Genomic DNA, 24,804 nt, shown 5'->3' with positions numbered 1-24,804 from the left:
AGGTCGCTTTAATCAACCTCTCCTTCCCTTAAAACAACTGCTGGCACTGCGCTAAAATTTGAAACCAATTTATCATTATTATTATTATTATTGTTGTTGTTGTTGTTGTTGTTGTTATTATTATTATTATTATTGTTGTTGGTGTTGTTGTTGTTGTTATTATTATTATCATCATTTGATATTTGATGGAAGAGGTAAAATCTGTGAAGTGACAGACAACAAGAATAATGTATATTCGTAAGTATGTCTCAGACGTTTCTCTGTTACAGATTTAGCTGGCTAAGTTCAGCTAATTTTCAAGCTTAACTGCATCGTTTGGTTTAACTATCTTTTAATGTGCTACATATTATCATATTATATAGATTATAACACAATCTATAATGTCACCTAACTTTTCTTTTTATATTTCTGTGATATGATCATATCGCTTCTTTGTTTCTTTATTGCTTGATCAGTTTGCACCAAGAAATACCGCTGGATTTATATCAGTCAATTTCAATAACGTTTAGTGACTGATGTCCGTATCGTTTTTCTTCTCTTATGAAATCAAACTTCCAGCTAAATTCCAAATGTATTTTTCTACGTCCTTTTTTCTGCTTATTTTATTCTCTCCAATCTTTCTACATTTACATAATTTCATGATAATAGTTCTGTCTACTTTTTCACACATGCGATACCTACTTACTTTGCAGTTTTATATAATAGTTTGTCCATCACATTTGGCGATCACTTAGCAACGGCTACATTAATCTCTCTTTATATAAAGCTGAAGTTGTCTGTGTATGGCAGGTTTGGTAGCCTTCAATTAACACTATCTCCTTCGAGACACTGCGGCGCAAGTTGACCAAAATCGAGAGTATGATAGAAGAAGGCTTCCTCCTCATTCTGTAGAAGAAAAAATTCAAATCGGACCATGTTAACATCAAAAGGGTGCTTTTTTTCTATGAAAAGCCCTATTTTTTAACGATTTTCCGGCCGCTGTGTCGCAATTTTTCGGTGTATTTCAACCAGAAAAATATACACTTAAAGAGAATAACAAGCTACATAATGCAAAATTTTTAGTTTTCAAAAATTCCAATTCTAAAGGGTCGAAACAAACCCAAGCAACGCCGGTCGATACTAATAGTAAATAAATGAAAGTGGAAAGAAAAAAATAATAGAAAGAAGATGAAAACGATGCCTCAAGTCATGACGTTCACCGACTGGTGATCAATGAAAACGATGACGTCGACTATAAGATATTTCATCAGAGGGCTGATCCATGTTGTGGATCAGGGAATCACAACTGTTCCCACCTATACTATATTTTCCGTCACACTACTGAAGTGATGTATTTCATTATCGCAAAACCTTAATACCTCCATATTTGCAATGAAAGATCTGCTGTGTGTAACTCCAAAACCTTATAACCCTCAATAGGAAAAACAGTCTCATAGTGAAGGGCAAAAAGCCACGACTACTTTCTTATATACTTCATTTTCATTTAATCAGTCTTTTTCCTCTCCGTCAAAACTTAATTCAGAATTTCTCATCATTTATGGAACTGGTAAGATGACATTTTCTCAAATCATTTACTGTTATCCAATTTTTTGTTTTTCGAACATCACAATAATTCTTCAACTTAAAATATTTCTTTTTCTACATTTAATCAACATCTTGCTGAAACATACCCTGATATTGACAACCCTATTTTCTCCTCACTATTCTTATGACATTGATATTTTTACCTATCCCTCAGGTAAATTATAATGTTGCAGATATGTGGAGAACGGTTATTTGTCTGTCTGTCAAGGTCCGACAAAGAAATTTACTGTGTCCGAAATATGGCATCTATTCATAAATGATGACTAGAGGATGCATTTAGATATGCAACTGTGTATCATCTATAGGATGCTGTGTGATTGTCTTGCCGCGTCATTGTCTGATTATTTCCATTTTTCTACTAACATCTTATATTTATTTTTCTGTTTTCATAGCCAGTTTTGTGGGAGCCCTTCAAGACGGAAGTTTATCGTTTTCGATTTATTTCCTACTGGTTTCACCATTCAAGTGAGGTCATGATGGGTCACTGATAAAGAAAGGTTTAATCGAAGAAATCAACTTTATGCATATATTTTATTAAGTCTGGTACCTTCTCTTTCAATCTTTGCGGAACAAATGTATGTATGTGTGTGTACGCGTATGTATGTATAGACCATTCCTATATTACATGTATATATGTGTGTGTGTATATATATATATATATGTATATATATATATGTGTGTGTGTGTGTACGACTGGCCACCACATTGCCTCTCTCTGTAAAATCTACTCACATGGCATTGGTCGACCAGTGGAAAAACATTCACTCAAGCTACCGCAAAGTGGGACTGGATACAAACCACATTACTCCGAAGCGAGCTTCTTATGCACACAGCTATGCCTATGTCTATGTCTTCTATTTTACTTATATTCTTTTCTACTCTAGGCACAAGGCCCGAAATTCGGGTGGGCGATGGGGCCAGTTGATTATATCGATCCCAGTACGCAACACGTACTTATTTAATCGACCCCGAAAGGATAAAAAGCAAAGTCGACCTTGGCGGAATTTGAACTCAGAAGGTAGTGGCAGACAAAATACCTATTTCTTTACTACCCACAAGGGGCTAAACACAGAGGAGACAAACAAGGACAGACAAACGGATTAAGTCGATTATATCGACCTCAGTGCGTAACTGGTACTTAATCAATCGACCCCGAAAGGATGAAAGACAAAGTCGACCTCGGCGGAATTTGAACTCACAACGTAAAGACAGACGAAATACCTATTTCTTTACTACCCACAAGGGGCTAAACACAGAGGACAAACAAGGACAGACAAATGGATTAAGTCGATTACATCGACGCCAGTGCATAACTGGTTCTTAATTTATCGGCCTCGAAAGGATGAAAGGCAAAGTTGACCTCGGCAGAATTTGAACTGAGAACGCAACGTTAGACGAAATACAGCTTAGCATTTCGCCCGGCGTGCTAACGTTTCTGCCAGCTCGCTGCCTCTATTTCACTTATATTAGTTTCACGTTACACATCACTAAATATTTTTGAAGTCCAGCATAAGATATTTCACAAAAACTTTCTACGTAAAAGCGTGCCATTAATTTCTTTTATTTGTGGCAAATATATTATTTCAGTATCAGATTTTCTGTGGTATTATACTTTTCTTCTTTTTCTCCAAACTAATCTTCCCAATTTCTTAAAATTCCTTTTGAGAATATCATATCTATAACCTATTGCAAGAAAAACTAGAGGCATATTGCCTTACCGAGGCATATTACCTCATATTGGGTATTCACTCGGTTTTAAATATTAATCTAATACGTATAAGAGTATCCCTTGCTAACATATGTTTTCATTGATGTATGCTGCTCTGTGCATTGTTCCTTAATTCCTACTCTTTATTGTATTCATAAAGCCGTGTTTGCTCTAAAAGTCTCTTATCTCGGGTTCTTTATCTAACATGATATCAGTGGTGGTCGTATTGATTTTTCTCTCTGCAAGGTTCCCTTAGAGCATTTATATAAACGGAATTTTATGTCAATATATCTACTGAATCCGCGTAATATATGTAGCAGCATTTCCACTTGTTTATCATTAATATTATCATTACTCAGTTTCGTGGTTTCACGGAGTCGTTAGGGAGTCGGATCAATTGCCTTACGTTGTATTTCCCGGGTCTTTACGTACCGAGTTCAAATTCCGCCGATGTCAACTTTGCTTTTCTTCCCTTCCTTGTCAATAAACACTTGTTCGAGATAACGGGTTTATAACCTCACCCAAAATTGCTGGACTTGCACCATAATTTGATATCATTGTTATTATCATTACTCATTTTGATAAATTCACGGAATCGGATTAAATGCATTGCAGAGTATCTCCTAGCTCTTTACGTAGCGAGTTCAAATTCTACCGATGTCAAATTTTATTTTAGATACTTTGCGGTTTGGCTATTCCATCTAATATCTCTCCCGTCTTGTATCTAAACTAGAAACATTATTATTACTCTGTGTGAAGGCGGTTAGCTTGAAAAATCGTCAACACGGCGGAAAACATGTTTAGCGGCATTTCGTCCGTCCTTACGATCTGAGCTCAAATTCCACCGATGTCGACTTTGCTTTCATCCTATCAGGATCGATAAAATAAGTACCAGTTACAGACTGGTACTTATTGTAATCGACTAGCTCCCTCCTGTAAAACTCCAGGCCTTGCGTTTATAACAGAAAGGATTATTACGCAGTGTGATGGACGGGCAGATCATCAGCATGTCAGACAAGATGTTTTACAGGATTTCTTCTGGTTCTTTAAAGCCGTGTTCAAATATTATTGCATTTCACCCTTTCCAGGCTCTCAAAATAAAGGACCATTCCAGCACTGTAGTGTATTTAATAGAGTAATCACCACCTACAAAAATTTCAGATCAGTTACTTAGATTAGACACAATTATGACTACTTAGTGGTATTGTAGTGAAGGCGCATGGCTCAGTGGTTAGAGCGTCTAGCTCGTCTAGCTTGCGATCGTGAGGTTGTGAGTTCGATTCCCGGACCGGGTTGCGTGTTACGTTTGTGAGCAACACACTTTATTTCACGTTGCTCCAGTTCATTCATCTGTAGAAATAAGTTCCGATATCACTGGTTACAAGCTGTATCGGTCTTTGCCTTTCCCTTGGATAACACTGGGGGCGTGGAGAGTGGAGGCTGATATGAATGGGCGACTGCTGGTCTTCCATAAACAAGCTTGCCCGGACTTGTGCCTGAGAGGGTAACTTTCTAAGTGCAATGCCATGGTCAGTCATGGCCGAAGGGGGGCTCGTAGCGGTATTGTATTGATTGCTTACTTTCCTACAATGGGCAATTTCAACTCTGTACATCTTCGCTACAGCCATATTTTGTTTATTTTGTGGTTTCTATTATATTTAAAATACATTTTAGCCCACAAATATCTATACACATCATATATTTCTTTATTCTTTTAATATCTAGCCATAGTCATTATTAGAATTGACCATCATATCCAACTTAATCATTGCTAATTAGCCATGTCGTATTTATGCAACCAAAGATACTTTTATCTTAGTTTACATGTTCTTCATTGTGGAAAAGATTTTCAACTTGCGTATGAAATGATGCTGTCCATTTAAACTAAGTGGTAGACTGTAGTTTCTCCAAACTTGTAGCCAATTGCATAACACTTTAAATGTGAACTTCTGAACTTAATGGAGCAAGAAACACAGAGGATAAAATTACTGCCGATGAATTCCCTTGGATTCCTGTACCAGAGTCCGAAATGTATGCACTCTAATTTTTTCACAGTGAACGTACCGGCCGCCTCGGACACTCGGCGAAGAGCACCCTCGGAGGAACCGTGCGGGCCGAAACGACCGGGAGGTGGACGCGCTACTACCGCAACGCGAACGGCGACGACGCCTACGATTGTAAGACGCTCACCTAATGAATTATTATATGTTTTCCACTGTGGTATACCAATTTTGGTGAACCTTATAAGCAGTTGCCATGAATACTTTCCCCGTGCAATCAATGTTCCATGACTGCAACACCCTACTTTATGGATTATCTCTTCAAAGCACTTGTTTAATTTTGTCTGCAACATTTTATAACTCACTGTGTTCATGCGTTTATAGTAGTACTTAGGCTTTTCACAATTATTATTGATTTCCCGTATACATCCGAGCCCAGAGAATTAACAAAAGAGAGTAGTGGATTATATATTTCTCAGAGTTCTTAATGACATTGTTAGTATTCTATCAATCCACCCCATTAGAAGTTCCAAAGCCCGGCGATGACCTAAAACAATCGTCAGTGCGTCGTACAAAATGCTCCTTCACATTTCTATCGGTTCCTTTCTCTCTGAGCTTACATCCGAGCGAGGTTAGCTTTGCATTTCCTCCTTTCAGAAGCGATAAAATAAAGTACTAGGCGACCTCGTAATCCACTTGCTCCTTCATTCCAAAATCTCTGATCTTACGCCAAAATTAGAATTGCTCAGAGTTATTAGAAACTGAGTTCTTAATTTATGTAGATCACCCCTTTTGTTTCTAGAGTTGGTTGTGTATATTTTATTCTGCAGTGTTCTCTGCTTCCTGTTGTGTTCTGTTTCCGTATGGATTAGATTGTATTACGTTGGCTTCGTGTTTCTCTTTTTATATTATCCCGTTCAGATAAATGTACCCGGTGGATATTTAGAATGTCACTTCATGCATTTGATAGCTTTTAGTTTTTTTTTATTTCTGATTGACTCTCTGGATTGCTTTACGCCAGATTTTGTAAGCGGATTCAGAGATAATACTTAGATTCCGTGTTAATACCCGAGGGTATCAATTTGACAGAGAAGAAAGCTTTTGTACACTAAGGTTTTCGGTTATGGTCCATGTTTTCTAACATGGAAATTTTTCCTCATTGTGTATATATGTTTGGTTGAAAGTCTTTCTCGATTACTTTCTTATTCTGTTCTTCGAGATCAAAACTTGAGGAATTGTGACTAATATTTGGTATAGTTATAGGTAAAAATTATTTATTTTCTTAATTAATTTCTCTGGCTTACTAGAAATGTTACAACGTTTTCAAGTCACTACTACCCGCCATGAATATAACTCACACGTGTTGATCTTACGTAGATGAGAGTAAACAAACATAGGTCTAGGTGTATATGTGAGGTAAGAAGAATGCTTGCAAACTACATGGTTCCGGGTTCAATCCCACTGCGTAGCAACTTAGACAGCTGTATTCTAATATAACCTGGGGCCGACCAAAGCTCTCTCAGTGGATTTGCAAGACGAAAACTGAAAGAAGCTCATCGTATACATATGTGTGTGTGTGCGTGTGTATCTATATGTTTATTTTTCTCGAGCCATGCCTGGCTCATAAGGGCCGGTTTCCCAGTTTCATTGGCGGATATGTTCCCCGCCTGGACGTGACGCCGGTCTGTCGCAGGTGAGATGCTAGATGCAGGATGAAAGAGTGAGAGAAAGTTGTGGTGAGAGTCATTAGAAGTTCACCTTTGCCTTCTGCCGGAGCCGCATGGAGCTTAGGTGTTTCGCTCATAAACACACACATCGCACGGTCTGAGATTTGAACCTGTGGTCCCTCGACCGCGTATCCCTGGCGTGCTAACATTAAGTATTTCGCCTGGCGTGCTAACGTTTCTGCCAGCTTGACGCCTTTGAAAATAACAAATATTCTTTTCTGCTCTAGGTACAAGGCCCGAAATTTTGGGAGGGAAGGGACCAGTTGATTAGATCTACCCGAGTACACAACTGTTACTTAATTTATCGATCCCGAAAGGCTGAGAAACACAATCAACCTCGACGGAATTTGAAATTAAAACATGAAAACAGACAAAATACCTATTTCTTTACTACCCACGGGGGACCAAAGACAGAGAGGACAAACAAGGACAGACAAACGGATTAAGTCGATTATATCGACCCCAGTGCGTGACTGGTACTTATTTAATCGACCCCGAAAGGATGAAAGGCAAAGTGGGCCTGGGCGGAATTGGAACTCAGAACATAAAGACAAACGAAATACCTGTTTCTTTATTAGCCACAAGGGGCTAAACATAGAGGAGACAAACAGGTACTAGGTTTTGAAAAAGAACTGAGGTCGATTAGTTCAACACAAATCCTTCAAGGGGTCAACACATCGTATCCGCAGTCCAATAGATGCAAGAAGTAAAAGTGAAAAGTTTTACACACACACACAGCCTCCCCTCACACACATACAAACACACAAACACATCTCTCTCTCTCTCTCTCGCTCTGTATATATATATATATATATTCCTGTACCAGAGTCCGAAATGTATGCAAGCCGGCGGGGCTCGCTCTGAGCACTCTAATTTTTTTCACAGTGAACGTACCGGCCGCCTCGGACACTCGGCGAAGAGCACCCTCGGAGGAACCGTGCGGGCCGAAACGACCGGGAGGTGGACGCGCTACTACCGCAACGCGAACGGCGGCGACGCCTGACGATTGTAAGACGCTCACCTAGTGAATTATTATATGTTTTCCACTGTGGTATACCAATTTTGGTGAACCTTATAAGCAGTTGCCATGAATACTTGCCCAATGCAATTAATGTTCCATGACTGCAGCACCCTACCTTATGGATTATCTCTTCAAAGCACTTGTTTAATTTTGTCTGCAACATTTTATAACTCACTGCGTTCATGCGTTTATAGTAGTACTTAGGCTTTTCACAATTATTATTGATTTCCCGTATACATCCGAGCCCAGAGAATTAACAAAAGAGAGTAGTGGATTATATATTTCTCAGAGTTCTTAATGACATTGTTAGTATTCTATCAATCCACCCCATTAGAAGTTTCAAAGCCCGGCGATGACCTAAAAAATTCGTCAGTGCGTCGTACAAAATGCTCCTTCACAGGAACTACCCACATTCACTTATTGACATATGCATTCAACGTGTCCTTCAACTCAACATCCAGGAACTGAGACATCCCGAATCAAAGACAAATTTGCGACCAAAAGCCTTACCATACATCTCGACACACAACCCTCTCAACAATGAAGCCTTCGACACCATCCTCCAAAACATACCCCTCCTAAAAAAAGACCACAGAATGAACACAATCCTCGAAACACACGATCATAGAAAGCAAGAGACATCCTAAATCTATGAAAAGTCTCCTAATACAAGCCCGAATACACTCTTCAACACAGAAGCCGACAGTAAAAAAATGTGGAAGACCCAATTGCGGGATATGCGATTATCTAATTGAGGGATCAGAGTTCTCCTTCAAACAGTGACAACGGTTTACAGTGAAAAGCAACTTCACATGTGCTTCGGAGAAACTGATATACACACTAACCTGCTCTGGGTGTCAAGAGCAGTACTTAGGCCAAACAAAAAATAGTTTGCGTAAAAGAATGGCCCTGCACAGATCTCAGATAAAAATTCCCCAACACATAGGTACTTGCGCCAACAACAAAACACCAAGCTTCAGGATTTTCCCCCTCTACCAATTCAGGGACGATACAACCTCGTGATAACGAATAAGTAAAGAAACTCTCTTTATTACAAAAAACTGGCCACTTCTTAATAGGTCTACGACAAACGATATATACACCTGAGCATTAGAATAACACAAATACACACGCAAATATTACATTCCAAAGAATCCATTACAAATCAGCCCCAATCACAGCTGTAACCCATATCGTGCCAACTTCAAGTCATACAACACCGCACTACTTCCATTCATTCATATTCTCCCTTCTCTTTCTTCTTCTTCCTCTTCTTCATCATCATCATCGTCATCATCACCACCATCATCATCATCATCATCATCTTCTTCTTCTTCTCCCTTCTTCTTCTCCTCTTCTTCTTCTTCTTCTTCTTCTTCTGCTCCACCTTCTACTTCTTAACTTTATCACTAATGCTTTTCAGTATAACACCTACGCAAATTCTATAAACAAACCTTTCAATAGAAATATTCTCATGAATTGAACTGCAACTGCTAGCAGCCACTGACCATTCAAAATACGACAACCAAGGCACTCCCAAATTTTCCCACACTTTCTCCTCATTATTCTTCTTCTTCTTCTTCTTCTTCTTCTTCTTCTTCTTCTTCTTCTTCTTCTTCTTCTTATTCTTCTTCTTCTTCTCCTCCTTCTTCTTCTTCTCCTCCTTCTTCTTCTCCTCCTCCTTCTTCTTCTTCTTCTTCTTCTTCTTCTTCTTCTTCTTCTTCTTCTTCTTCTTCTTCTTCTTCTTCTTCTTCTTCTTCTACCCTACCAACGACCTCGAACCCACAAGTGTGAACAAGAGAGACAGAGAAAGGCAGAAACAAGGAAAATGCCACTTATATTTGAACACTATACAAATATTCCTTTAAAAAAACTTTTCTTTCAATTTTTCTAAATTTAATTATTTAATCGTTACAGTTGAAAAGGTCTCAAAATGACCGAAACCGGTACTGAAATGTTCTTTATAAAATTATTTTAGCATTTTCTATCTTGACTTGTTTTTTCATATATATCAACTCGTGTGTTCCTTTTCACCCTTATACATACATATATATATATATATATATATGAATACGCATATATATATATACATATGTGTGTGTGTGTGTGTTTATATGTATATGTTTATATATGCATATATATGTACATATATACGTGAATATCTGTGTATATATATACATGTATATATATGTGTATATGTATATGAATATATATATATATATATATATATATATATATATATATATATATATATATACATGTGTGTATATGGGTATATATACATATATATATATATATAAATTAATCAGCCGAAATTGCGAAGATGATCCGGTTTTTGACTGAAGATCGAAGGCTTCGAATGTCCCGCCCTTTTTTTGCATCGTCTTCTAAATGTTTTGCGTTCTTGTCCCAGTTTGTGTTTTTTTACATTTATCCTATATATATATATATATATATATATATATATATATATATATATATAGTTGATTAACTGTTGAAGTGGACGGACGTCTATTTGTTTCTCTCCCAAGTCAGTAGCAAGCTACACAGCTTCAAAACTAACTGACCTTAAATATATATATTTGTAACCACGTGTTTGCCTACAAACCGTAAGTACGTTTTCATTTAACTACAAATTGTTATATACACCTGTTTTTCTTTTAATATCCTCAAACAACCAAATAATCAAAAACTCACACCCTTAAGAGAGAACATTTATATATATATACACTTCTTTAACTCTCAAGAAAGAATATATATATTTTCAAAAATCAAAAGGAAAACAAACAAAAGAAAAACAAACATGACTAACTTGCAGGCCTGCAACAGATGAAATTGGTCTGATAACGAAATTGATGTTTTAATAAACACATGGTTCTCTCTTTCCCAAACAGAAAATCTAAATGTTTTGTGTTTGAATGAGATTGCCGAAAAAACATCACAAGTGGTCAACACACGATCCGTCAAACAGATTCGTAGCAAGCTGAAACATATCGAAGTATCTTTCAAACTGACAAAAGGCCATTATGAAAAGCTTCTTCATATTTTCACAGTTCAAGAACAGCAACAGCTAGAAAATCAGCAGCCACAACAACAACAACAACAACAGAATGAGCCACTCCTGGTTCCCAGCACAATGACTGACCCTAACATCGGTCCAGCACAACAACAACAACAACAGCCACAGCAACAAGAACAACAACAGCCACTCATCAACTCTAGCTTACTAGATGATTCACTAAATGCCAGTATCTTTTCACTGCTCTCACAGCAACCACCACAATTATCATCATCATCATCACCACCGCTGCCACCATCGTCTTCTATCACCAAAATTACCAACAGAAAACCAAATAAGAAACCACTGCCCTCTTCCCCCACATCACCACCTCAATACTACTGCAGTAACAAAAACTTAAAGAAACATAGGAAGCAGAATGCGCCCCCCACGGCACAAACAAGAAATCCCCAAATATGCCGCTATTCACTGCGCCAGAGACTCTGCACAAATAGTGACTGCATCTTCACGCATCTACCCGGCACTAGACGCACTACCGGCCAAGGCCAAAGCACGCATCCCACAATAACATCAACACCACCAAATAGTAAATCGAAATTCAAAACACACACAACTCGGAGTCCCAAAATCTGCCGGTATTCCCAACGTGAGAGAACATGTCTACTGAGTGACTGTCCCTTCACTCATCTTCCAGGGACCCGACGCACAAACAGAAACGGGGCTTCAAGCCAACACACAAACCTGAATAAAAATAAGAATAGAAACACACCATGCTGCAGTAATGCTGGTCCAGTCTTTTCAGGAAGACACAAAAACAACAACAACAAAAGTGGAAACTACAACCCTATCCAACAGTGCAACCACAACTCCAGCCAAAAACTGCTCCCTAAGCAGGAAAATTCTTTTTTAGCCATGTTGAACATGGCAAAAGAGATACACAAAAACATTCTAGCCATCACTCAACACCATCCTATGCTATTACCCCAGTGCACCAATTCCCCACATTGCTGCCACTAACACACACAAAAAATCCAAGCCCCCTGCAACAGTCAAAACCAGCCACTACACTAACCTCCACATTCCTACTCAATGCACAAGGTGTCAGCCCTTCCATCAATGCACAAAAATGGAAGGTCCAATTCATTGAAGACTGGGTTGGTAACCATTCACACCACATCCCTTTCTTCATTCTCACTGAGACCCACCTTGACAACTCCCACTTGGAAGCCGAAGTGAGAGTGAAGAATTTCACAACCATCCGCGCGGATCGTATCGGCAGGAGGAAGGGTGGAACTGCCATTTTCCTGCATGATTCATTTACGGCAGATGGAAATAGTATATTCTCCAACGGCTACTGTGAATCAGTCACCGTGCACAACAAAGCCAATGACCTGACAGTAATTGGGCTCTATAGGCGGCTCCAAACACCCATACTGTGCTTTAAAGAATGCCTCAACAGCATTAAGTGCTTTATTCAACAGTGCCATTCTAGCAACATACTCATGATGGGAGACTTCAATCTACCCTGTGTTGACTGGACTACAAACTGTTTGAAACCAAGCACTCCCGCCTCAACCGCTGACAAAGAAGCAGCAGAGTCACTTTTCGACTTTACGAATGAGTTTTTCTTGTCCCAACTTGTCCTTGCACCAACAAGACATCAGAACATTTTGGACCTAGTGTTTAGTAACCACACTAACACTATACATAACGTTACAGTGGAAAAAACCCTTCTTTCAGACCATGACATGGTTCTCTGTAACATGAAATTCCACCAGCCGAAAGCTAATCCTAGTGACCTTCCTCCAGCCCACCCATTTGACAACATGGATCTCCATAATGCCAACTGGGATGCAATCAGGAACGAGCTATCACATGTTGACTGGTCCTTTACACATACACACATCTCCACCAACCATAAAACATCTTGGCAGATCTTTGTAGACACCGTCACAGACATATGTGCAAAACACTCCCCACCAAGACCTGTGAACAAAAAGTGCAGAATCCCCCAAAAAGAAAAACCATTATCAGAAAAATAAAAAGAACAAACTAAAAGTACTGCCAACAGCAACACACACATTCGACGGCTATCGCACTGCTTGAATCCAAAAAATATAACCTCCAACAATGCATGAAGACCCTCATCAATAACCAAAGATCAGCTGAGTAAAGTGGTAATGTAAAATATTTCAAATTTACAAGTTCGAGTCGAGTACTCCCTTGCATGCTCCGTTGACTCGAAACCTTTCTTCTCCACTGTAGGCCCTCTAATTGACGAAACTGCTGCACTCTCCAAGATAATGCCAAATCCATGGCCGAGATACTGCAGAAACAATACTGCTCTGTTTTCAGCAATCCTGATATGGCCGATCTGGGCTGTATCAGTGATGTCACCCCCAACACACTATATCGGACATAACGTTTAGTGCCCCTGATGTCTTAGCGGCGATAAACGAAATAAAACACAATTCAGCAGTAGGCCCCGATAGGTTCCCTGCTTGTGTCCTGAAGGTGTGTCGACACCAACTTGCATCTCCCCTTGCTAATCTGTGGAGAAACTCACTGGATGCTGGCTATATTCCAAAAAACCTTCTGTCCCAGTCTGTTGTCCCAGTTTTCAAAAAGGGAAACAAGTCCCTTGCAGTGAATTACCGTCCGATCTCACTCACCTCTCATATCATCAAGGTATTTGAGAGGGTGGTGAGATCTCGAATAACCCAATTTCTGGAAGCAACAGACGGCTGATCTCCAACCAACATGGTTTCCGTAATGGAAGGGACTGCCTAACGCAGCTCCTGCATCACTTTGAGGACATTTTGAGAGCTTTGGGAGAGGGCTCCAACACCGATGTCATCTACCTTGATTTCAGTAAGGCCTTCGACAGGGTCGATCACAAGATCCTATTGAAAAACTATCCAACATTGGTGTCTCTGGAAAGTTACTGAAATGGATCAAGTGTTTCCTGACAGACAGATCTCAACATGTTGTAGTTGAAGGGGTAAAATCAAGCCCAGCCAAAGTCAGTAGTGGCGTTCCGCAAGGCACTGTGCTGGGCCCACTTCTTTTCATCATTTACATTAATGACATTAATGACATCATCAAGCACAGCAACATAAAAATCTTTGCAGATGACTCCAAGCTACAGAAGGTCATAAATGAGGCGAGTGACCGGACATGCCTTCAGTCAGATCTACTGGCTGTTATCCAATGGGCAGAAAAAAACAATATGCTGCTGAACGAGGATAATTTGAGCTAATCCACTTTGGAAAAGAGGATGCCCTGAAACTCCCATACTCCCTTCCTTCAGGTGAAACTCTCGCGGCGTCCAACAACATCAGAGACTTGGGAGTAATTGTGGACAACAACATAAGCTGGGCCACTCATATAAACACCAAAGTTGACATGGCCCGCAGAATGTGTTCCTGGATTCTCAGAACTTTCCAGTCGAGAGATATCCACACCATTATCCTTCTCTTCTCCACTTTTGCCCGACCCCACCTTGAATACTGTTGTCCACTGTGGTCTCCCCACACAATACAAGGTATCATAAAAGTTGAAGCACCTCAAAGGGCAATCACAAAAAAGATAGATGGCATGACAGGCCTCGACTATTGGGGTCGACTAGAAAAGCTAAAACTATTCTCTCCAACGTCGTCGTGAGCGCTACATCATCTGCATGATGTGGAAAATATTCCATCAGCATTGCCCAAATGATGTTGGCATCACCTTTAAGGTACATCCAAGGCTTGGGCCCCGTGCCATCCGCCCAAAACAAAATCGCACTCTCATCTCATAACACAATACGGCACAATTATTTCACCTCAATTGGCCCCGCTCTCTTTAACATTACACACAAACACATTAAAACAGAAACTGACCCTATAGGGTTCAAGAAGTCTTTGGACAGATTCCTTCAAGAAATCCCGGATAAACCCCCTACACCCGGATATGTCTCTGTAAACAATAACTCTCTACTTGAGTGGGCCATAGTGCCCAAATTCTGACTTGAAAGACTTCACCAGGTGGTGCTATTAAGTTAGACATGGCCTGGGCCAATAATGGCCGAAACCTATCAAAGTATCAAAGTATCAAAGTATATATATATGTAGTATATATAATAATGTGTATATAATTTATATACACATTATATATAACAACACACACACAACACACACACACACACATATATATATATATATATATATATATATATATATATAATATATATATATATATATATATATATATATATATAAACATATATAATATATAATACTTCACATGCATCGTGCATTCCATTCCCGAAAGATATAACAGAGCCATTTAATGTTTAAAATCGATTATCCAGCAGTAGGATTGTATGCCCTCGTTCATTGCACTCTGCCAAATATATGATTTCTATCTAGTATTAATCAGTGTTTATTTATTTGTCCATTGTTAATTCCGAGGTAACTTGATTACATTTCGCATCTTTCATTGGCTGCTTAGAATCTGCAGGCAGTGTATGGATATACATATATATATATTATATATATATATATATATATATATATATATATATATTTAGTAATCCCCCCAAAGATGAACAAACAAAAGAATCAACAACGCGAGGACGTGATCCGTGTAATATTTGCAGACGTTTGGAGCAACGTACTTCAGAACAGAGGAAGATCCAACAGAAAAGAAGAGGGGGAAGAAATCGCCAACGATTCACATGTGGTTATAAATATGATATATGATACAACCCCGCACATACATACATACACAACCACACACACACACACACACATATATATATATGTATATATATATATATATATATATATATGATTTTTTCCTCTGTCTTCCCTCCTCTGGATCTTTCCTTCTCCTATGTTTCCGACGAAGAGCTCCGCTTGAAACGTTAAACCCTCCTTCTTTCCTTCTTTCCTTGAGCGTCCAATAATGCTATATTTGTTCCACGTCCTCGCGTTGTTATGTTTTTTGTTCTTTCTTGTTTGGATTAACTTATATATATATATATTATTTATATTATATATTATATCATATAATATACACACACACAAACACACACACACACACCCCACACACACACACACATATATATATATATATATATATATATATATATATATATATATATATATAATATATATATATTTATATATATAAGTGTATGCATACACATTATACGCTTATAATCCTTTCACAAATAGTCATATATACTTACAAAACTTGCGTGTATCCACATGCGGCAGGGAAACAAGAAATTTACGTGTATACATCTATATAAAGGTAAAGTAGATATATATGTTCTCACTTCCGCACCTACAAATACACATAAATACAAATACAACTACCGTCTCTGTCTGTCTGACTGTTTGTCAGTGTGTCTGTTTGTCTTTCTATCTGTCTGTCTCTCTCCCCTCCCTCTCTCTCTCTTCCTTCCTCCCTAGGTATTTATTTACATGTATATTTAGCCTTGGTTGAATAGGGCGATAGTTGAAAAAGCCTGGCTAAACACGCAGTCGACTCGAGTTTTGCAGTGAATTAAGACTCTGCTTTTAGTACGGTATTGTTACCACATTAGTAAATACGTTCCATTGTTATTCTTTCGCTAGCTTTAAAATAATGAACTCATTTAGCACATACACACGCACACACCCAAACTACATACGGACACTCACATGTATTTGCTCGCGGATATATATATATATACTAGCATTAAAGCCCCGTCGTTGCCGGGTCATAGTGCTAGTGCATGTATATATGTGTATATATATATATGTGTACATATTACATTTACATATTAATATATATATATATATATATATATATATATATATATTATATATATAATATATATATATACATCTACACACAAAATACAAAATACAAAGTTATATCTTGATATTGGTAGTGATAACAATACTCAAAATATATAACAGACTGAAATTGTTAGCCCGTCTCTTGTAATTTCGATCAATTGTATCTTGTCCTCCCTCTTATATAGATGTGGCTACAATGGAGCCTACCACTACATCTGGGGGGAGGTGGGCATTAAAATTTTTTCCGGATGTCCTACGTCCCAGATATAAGGGTAAATGTAAAATATTTCAAATTTGCAAGTTCGAGTCGAGTACTCCCTTGCATGCTCCGTTGACTCGAACCTTGCTTCTATTGTGGCGAATTTACCGCCTCTGATTAGATACCATTCATAGTCGCACACCAAGACACTTTTCGAAGGTGCTTTCCTCTATGTGATTTTATTATTACCCACAAGGGGCGAACATAGATGGGACAATACAATCTGGTCAGACAACGAATGGGTTTTTACACTAAATCGAATTAAAAATTTTTCATGAATTACAATAAATGGACAGAAATCGAATGATGGGACAGACCGGAAGACGTTACGGGTGGAGTGGGTGCGGGTTTGGCTCGGACCCCACGAGCCCCCCCTCCCCACTGATACTTTTGGTTGCACTTGGTATTACATTTATGTTGTATCTTTCACTCGCAACTTTCGTGCTACATCCTTCCATCGTTCTTCATACACTCTCCTAGTCAGGCATATTCTTTCCAGCCCTATCTTCCTTTTCAGGTGAAAGATGAAATAGTTCATCAAACCAGGGCCGGAGATGAACTTGCCTGACTGTAAACCTTTCATTCTCGTCTTCCATATCACCTCTTTCGCAATTGCTACTACAACGAGAAAACAAACTTACCTTCATTCACGAGGAATCCGGTGGGTCAATTTTTGTAATCGACTCAGTCGACAGCTGTACTCTTCGTGTACCTGACAACAGGTGTTCGGCATAAACCCACACCTCAGACACGTCGGACAATGAACAATCGCGTGCGGGACGGTTTCCCTATCCCGCCCGCATCTTGGACATATCGGACTGTCTTGGCCACCGTGCCTTGCGAGTTTATCCCGAACAGGTAGAGCTCCTCTGTAGCATTGCCATGCCAGAGACTTCTGGAAGTTGTCCAGTGTCCTCGGCTCGAACGTACGTCGGAACAGACTGGCCAGCTGATTATCGTCGAGACCTAGGGTTTCCCCCAAGGTATCTTCACATTCCGCCTCTACCAACCCTCTATAGAGGAATGTGGTGGAACCCCCACCGCAGGCGTTGCCCGAGCGACGGAATAGCAGGAGAGCCTTGCGACACTCCGTGTACCAAGTACCTAGTTTCGATCTACGATTCAGCCAGTTTCCCATCCACCGAAACTAGTGAACTTGGGAAACATCAGTTTTGCTAGCGAAGACCACACCCGTTCACCATCCAGGTAGAGCCACAGATGTCTTAACCTCAGCGCATGTCTGCGCATCATCAGCCAAGGCATCCCTAGCCCACCCTTTAACGGTTGTTGACAGCAAGTAGAGCGTTTCACAAGTGGTTTCCCGCCCTTCCACAAGAAGTAGAAGAGCTGTCTTTCCAACTTGATCAACCACGAATCAGGGCAAGGAACGACGGAAAGGCGGTAGTGATAACCGATGCGATAAAACATTGGCCACCTCCGCCCTCCCCTTCAGGGATAGCCACCGCCAAGACCAGGTCTTGGCTACTGCAGCCACCTTGCTCGTTACCTCGCCCCAATTCTTCTCTATTTGGAGGTCTGGACCGAACCAGACCCCTAGCAGTTTAATCGGACCCTCCGTCCAACGTCCCACGACGCTGTCAGGAGGCATCGACTTGCCTCTCCAGGTGCCGAGTTGCAAGCCGACTGACTTTTCGCGATTAACTTTTGCTCCTGTCACCGTCTCGTAAACCTCTATGGCCTTGCCTACTTTACATAGGTGGTCCATTTCGGTTACGATGATGGTGATGTCATCCGCGTACGCTGACACTGATTTTCCATTACCTGGCTGTCTCGGGATGCCGCTCAGTTTTCGCAGTAATGGCTCAAGAGCCATCACGTACAAAAGCGGGGAGAGCGGACACCCTTGACGAACCGAGCGTTTGATTTTGAACGGCTTCGACAAGAAGCCGTTCACCCGAACTACGGAGTCGATGTTATCATAAATTTGAATAATCCACCTGAGGAAGCCAAGGCTCAGCCCGAACTGTGCCAGGGCAGACACCAGGTAACGATGGTCGACCCTATCAAAAGCTTTAGATTGGTCTAAATGGACCAGTGCCCCCCTTGGCAGATCACTATTAAACCCCTCTATAGTGTACCGCATTAGATGGAGATTATCCTGAATGGATCTGCCCGGAACGGCACATGTCTGTGCCTCTCCGATCAGACCATCCGCGACACGCGCCAATCTTTTCGATAACACTTTGGCCAAACTTCAACTCTGTGTTTAGCAGAGTGATGGGCCTGAAATTATCAATGCACTCCCCCTTGCTCGGGTCCTTTCTGACGAGAGTCACTACTCCCCGGCGCACAGATCTGGTATAAGCCCGTTCTGCTGCCAGTTCGCATAGACCTCCGCCAGTAGGTGCCCGAACAAGTCTGGCATACTCTTATATAACTCATAGGGTAGACCATCCAAACCCGGCGCCTTGCCCGCGCCGCAGTCCGCCATTGCCTCAAACCACCTCCTCAGCGTGATTGGCCCTTCACAGCCCTCCGCATCTCGCCCCGATAAGCGCGGCAGCCCGTCGAGTAGGTCCGTAAAGGCCCTCCTCCTATCCAGTCCGCCGCACTCACCGAAAAGCTGAGCGAAGTGCTCCTGAAAGGCCTCACACATCTCCTCGGGTTCGTTTATCAACTCACCTTGTTGGTTCGTCAAGATCGAATCGTGGCATCGTTACCATGCCGAGCTTCCACCACTCGGGCCCATCTCACGGCGTTGATTCCTTCACATCCCATATGGCGGATTCTAGCCCTGACAATGCAGCCCATGTGTTTGGCCTCGAGGTGCTGGTTTAACACCAGTCTCTTGGACGCCACCTGAGCCGCAGAGCCAGTTTTCATGGCTTCCTCTAATTCCTTAACTAGAGTAGTTTCCCTTCTAGCCTCTCTAGCCACTACTCCTATGCTATATCTAATAGACTCAAACTTGATGGCTCGTTTGAGGGCGTACCACCATTTGTTATTAATGATGGTACCAGATAGTGCCCTCTGAATTATATTCCTAATCCGGTCTTTGTACTCCTTAATCGCCAAAGGGACGTATTAAGTTTCCAGTAACCGGATCCTCTATTTTTAACCTTATCTATGTCAAGCTTACAAGTGACCATTTTATGATCACTGTAGCTGATCGGGTAAAACTGTGGACACTTAGCTATTTTACTGTCTACTTTTCTAATTAGTATTCTATCTAAATATGACCTGGAAGATCCGTCGCTGTTTGACCATGTCCACAATGGAGCGTTCGGAAATTCCAGCCTATAAGGATCTGCTAGCTCAAAGCGGCTTAGCAGTTCCATGAAGCCACTGTTGCCTTTTCTATCTGGACACGAGCCAACATAATCTACATCCGCTTTGCAAATTGTGTTAAAGTCTCCTAGCACCACTAATGAATGCGAAGTACCAAGAAAGTTTTCTAGTTCACGAAAATAATCACTTTGCCCTGTATGGTTGGGTGCGTAAATTGCAACCAGTCTGATAACTTTACCATTACTGAACGTCAAATCCATGACGACCAGCCTACCTTCTGGATCTGCAAAAATTAACTTTTTCTCAGAAACCCGGTTTCTTTTTAATAGGACACAACACCCCACTCCCGCCTGTAGGACTGCCAGGAGAGAAAAAACTCTCGTAGCCGTCAAACAGCGGGAGTAGACCTCTTGGCCCCTCTAACCGGGTTTTCTGTAGCAACAATAACATCTAAATTACGCGACCTGATATCATGCAGGAAGCGACCTGCTTCCAGTCTGCTCCCAGCCGCGCACATTCAAACAACCAACATAAATGTATCCATTACTTACCTTATATCAGTGGTTCGGTTTTCTCTTGTTCTTCTAACTCTTTTTCTGGGCCTCGTGGGGAGTCTGACGTAGGCCCTCGAATATATGTGTAGATGTCACATCCAATCTAAGTGGGCCTACGTCATGGAAGAATTCTGACTTTATCCGCCCGTAATCCTTCCGGCCTATTCTGTAATTACAAAGTCGTTTTTTTTCTCTACTTTCTCCACTTTGGCCATGGCTGCCAACACGTTTCCGAGTCTGCTATTTGCTGCCTTTACGGCCATATATGAGTTCATTGACTCTTTTTTCTTTTTAAAATTACTCTGGAGGGGGTTTTCCGTTTTTCTTTTTTTTTTTCCGATAATTTTTTTCCCACCCCTCCTCATTTATCTTTTCCTCGCTCTTTTTTTTTTTCCTCCGCGCTGGTTCTGCTGTCACCGTCACCTCCACCACCTTCAGTCTTCCCTTCTGGGCCGTCTGACGCTGCTTCTGGTGACACATTGTCTTCTTTTCTTTTGGCTTAGGTGCTTCCTGCGGTTTGGGTTGGGGTTGGCATTCCGCCCTTACATGCCCCTTCTTGCCGCAGCCGAAGCACCTCGGTTTCCTGCCCTCCACGAACACTGTTATTTTCTCGTCTTCACTAATCTTTACCGTTTCTGGAATTTCTTCCAGTGTTTGCACCTCCGCCTGAATGGCTATCACTATTTTTTGGCCTTTCCAAAAATCCTCTTCCTCCACTGTGGCCTGGAGATGTTTATTTTTTCCTCCAGACCTACCATCACTGCTGCCACCAGACATTCAGCATCAGCCTCTGGCGGTATGTTGTTCATTGAAATTTTTGACGTCCTTTTTCCTTTATACAATGGTAGTAAGACAATGTTTTCCGCTTTGATCGGCTCCATCGATAGTTTCTTCTTCGCTATATCCTCCGTAGTAAAACGCACCTCCACTGTGCCGTATCTTTTTCCTCTGTTTATATACGTTATTTTGTCCATAAACGGTTTTAGACAAGACTATTTTTTTTCTTTCGATTTTTGGATCATTTTTTCGTTGTGTCGTAAGTTTTATATTTATTCTTTTTTTCTCTATATCGTCATGTATTTGTATGTTTGTGGCCACAGTCACTTCTGTGCCTTCTTTTTTACGCAGTCTGCAAATTTTTTAAAATTGTCTATATTTATTTTTTGATCTTTTTTCCAGCCATTTAGCGAATTTTTTTGCTGGAGTTGATGCTGGTACTGGTTTTCCATTTTCTGGGCGACGCCGCCTCTTTTTTCTTCGGCGACAGCGCCTCTTTTTTTCTTGGCGACAACGCCTCTTTTTTACTTGGCGACAACGCCGGGTATTCATCCTCGCTCGTCACGGCGCGAATAAGAGATGGGGGACTCCATCTTGAACAAATGGCTTTAACAAGCCTTTGGTAAATCCAAATTAATTGTAGTTTTCCCCCACTGAGGGGGGAACACCAACGTGAAGTCTTCGCGCGAAGGCTGACTTCGTCCGTTAGACAACAATAGACAAAAACAGGTAGACCAACAGTATTAATAACAGAGATAATAGTACGAGAGCAAAAATATATGCAACTTACTAATAACGCAAAAATTGATTTCCGCCATGGTGTTTTATTATACCCACTAGGGGCTACATAGATGGGACAATACAATCGGGAAAATGAATAATGAATTATGAAGTTTGTACAATGTGGTGCAATGCCCACTCGATCCCCGTAATCGAGCGGTTACATTTCGTCATTTTTTTTATTCGTCAACAATATTTTCAAATAAAACATTTTATACATTTTCAACATACATTTCAAAAAGTTTTACAAAGTTCAACATTTTTTTTTTTTTTTTTTTTTTTCCGAATTTAAAGTTCTTTTATCATTTCCAAATTAAAGTTTTCACAATACCTTTTCTTTTATATCTACTCTCATATTATGTCTACCAAATCTGAGTAATTTCCATCGTTCGAGGCCACCTTGGAAGTCGGCATTTCATATGTTTTAACACGTTCTCGCCAGCTGCCTCGATGAACGCCTCGGCGTCGTTCTCGTGGACGAGTGCACCTGTTTCTTTCCATTCGGTGCCCATCCTGACCCACGTATATCCGTTTGTTTCGCTTATTAAATTTTCCATCTCCTCACAGTGCTTGTGATGGATCAACGTTCCATAGTATTGAATTTTCTATTCGTACCTGCGTTTTCTCTAGTTTTTCTCTTAGGACTTACTTCCTCTTTTTTCTCCTCCCTCGGTTTCTCTCTTTCTCTCTTTTTGCTTTCTCTTCTTTCTTTTTCTTCTCTTGTCTTTTTGGCTCTTTGTCTGCCGTCTCTCTACCCTGTGCCTTAAGTTCCTTTCCTGTTGTTTCTTTTCCTTTTTGCATACCATCTTTTCCTTTCTCTTGGTTCTGTTCCTTCTCTTGTTCTTTTTCCTGCTTTTTCTCTTTCCTTTAATGTACTTTCCTTTTCTTTCTCTTGCTTCTGCCTTGGCTCCTTCTCCTCTACTTCTGCACCCTGTGAATTTTGCTCCTTTTCTACTATCTTCTTCCCTTTTGTTTTCATTTTCCTTCAGTGCGCTGTTACTTCCCTTCTCTTTGTTTCTCCGTTATTTCCTTCCTTGTTTTCGCTGTTCTTTCCTTCGTGTTCGTTTTTCCTTCTCTCCCACTGTTGTGTCTCTTTTTGCTCCGCTGTGAATTCATACAGCGGACATTCCTTTTTTATGTGCCCTCTTGAGCCGCACAGGTAGCATTCGGTTTTCTGCCTTCCACTATTACACTAATTGTTTTTTCGTTTTCTATTTCTATTTGGAAGGGAAATCTTTCGATGTCTTCCAATTGTGGCCATCAGCCACAACTCGACTCCGAATCCCTTCCAATTTACAACGTTCGTCTCCTTAATTGACCCTATTTCTACTTCCTCTTTTGCTGCCCCAATAATGGCTGTTACCAGCATTTCTGTTTAATATTTGGGGGCACCTTTGGGACTCTTACCCGTACCCCTCGTCTTCCTTTATACGTCGGCCACATGGTGAAATTTTCCGCTTTCAGGACAGTGGAAGCCAATGAGGCCGCCACTTCCTTTGTTGCGCATCTCACCTCCACCGTACCATATTTCTTTCCTCTGTCTACAAAAGTCGCTTTTTTTCATGATGTCCCCCAGACATTTCTCTATTTCTTCAATCGTCACTCTCACCAGTTTTCTCGTGTTTCTATCTTGCGTTCTATACGTTATCGTCTTGTTATTTTTTTCTTCTTCTATTGTTTCCACAGGCGGGACCTGCTTCACGCTGTGTCACCCTCCCTTTTGACGAACTTCTCGTATTCCTTCAATTGTTCTTTTCTAAAGAACACTTCTTTATTCTAAGTGACTCGTCACTTTTTGTTGTGGCGACCCCGCGTAAGTCTCCATGACTTGAGGGTCGACACACCTTCTATAAAAGGTTCAAACACGCAGCGGCAAACGCCTCGCGCGATTCAATTTTTTGACAATTTTTTTTTACAGTTTTTTTCCAAATTTTCACATGCAAAAATAACTCACAACCACTTGGGTAATTTCCGCCATGGTTGTTTTATTATTACCCACTAGGGGCTACATAGATGGGACAATACAATCGGAATGAATATGAATTAATGAAGTTTTGTACAATGTGGTGTAATGCCCGCTCGATCCCCGAAATCGAGCGGTTTACATTTCGTCAATTCATTTTGTTCGTCAACAAACTTTCAAATAAAACATTTTTTTTTACATTTTCACATACATTTCAAAAGTTTTCCAAGAGTTCAACATTTCCTTTTTTTTTTGTTTTTTCAGAATTTAAAGTTCTTTTATCATTTCCAATTAAGTGTTCACAATACCTTTTCTTTCTATAACACTCCATA

General features: G+C 40.4%; 1 long non-coding RNA gene across 1 annotated transcript; it reads right to left on the bottom strand.

Moving 5' to 3' along the window:
- Positions 1-7,906: 7,906 nt before the first annotated feature.
- On the bottom strand, positions 7,907-17,473 carry LOC118762908. Its single transcript, XR_004998660.1, has 3 exons — positions 17,463-17,473; positions 9,809-9,815; positions 7,907-8,018 (listed from the first exon to the last, which is right to left on the bottom strand). It is a non-coding gene; the product is annotated as an uncharacterized LOC118762908 (long non-coding RNA).
- Positions 17,474-24,804: the final 7,331 nt, after the last annotated feature.

Source organism: Octopus sinensis, linkage group LG4 (assembly GCF_006345805.1).
Source record: "Octopus sinensis linkage group LG4, ASM634580v1, whole genome shotgun sequence".
NCBI classification, from domain to species: Eukaryota; Metazoa; Mollusca; class Cephalopoda; order Octopoda; family Octopodidae; genus Octopus; species Octopus sinensis.
This window is presented reverse-complemented; position numbering and strand designations above follow the sequence as displayed.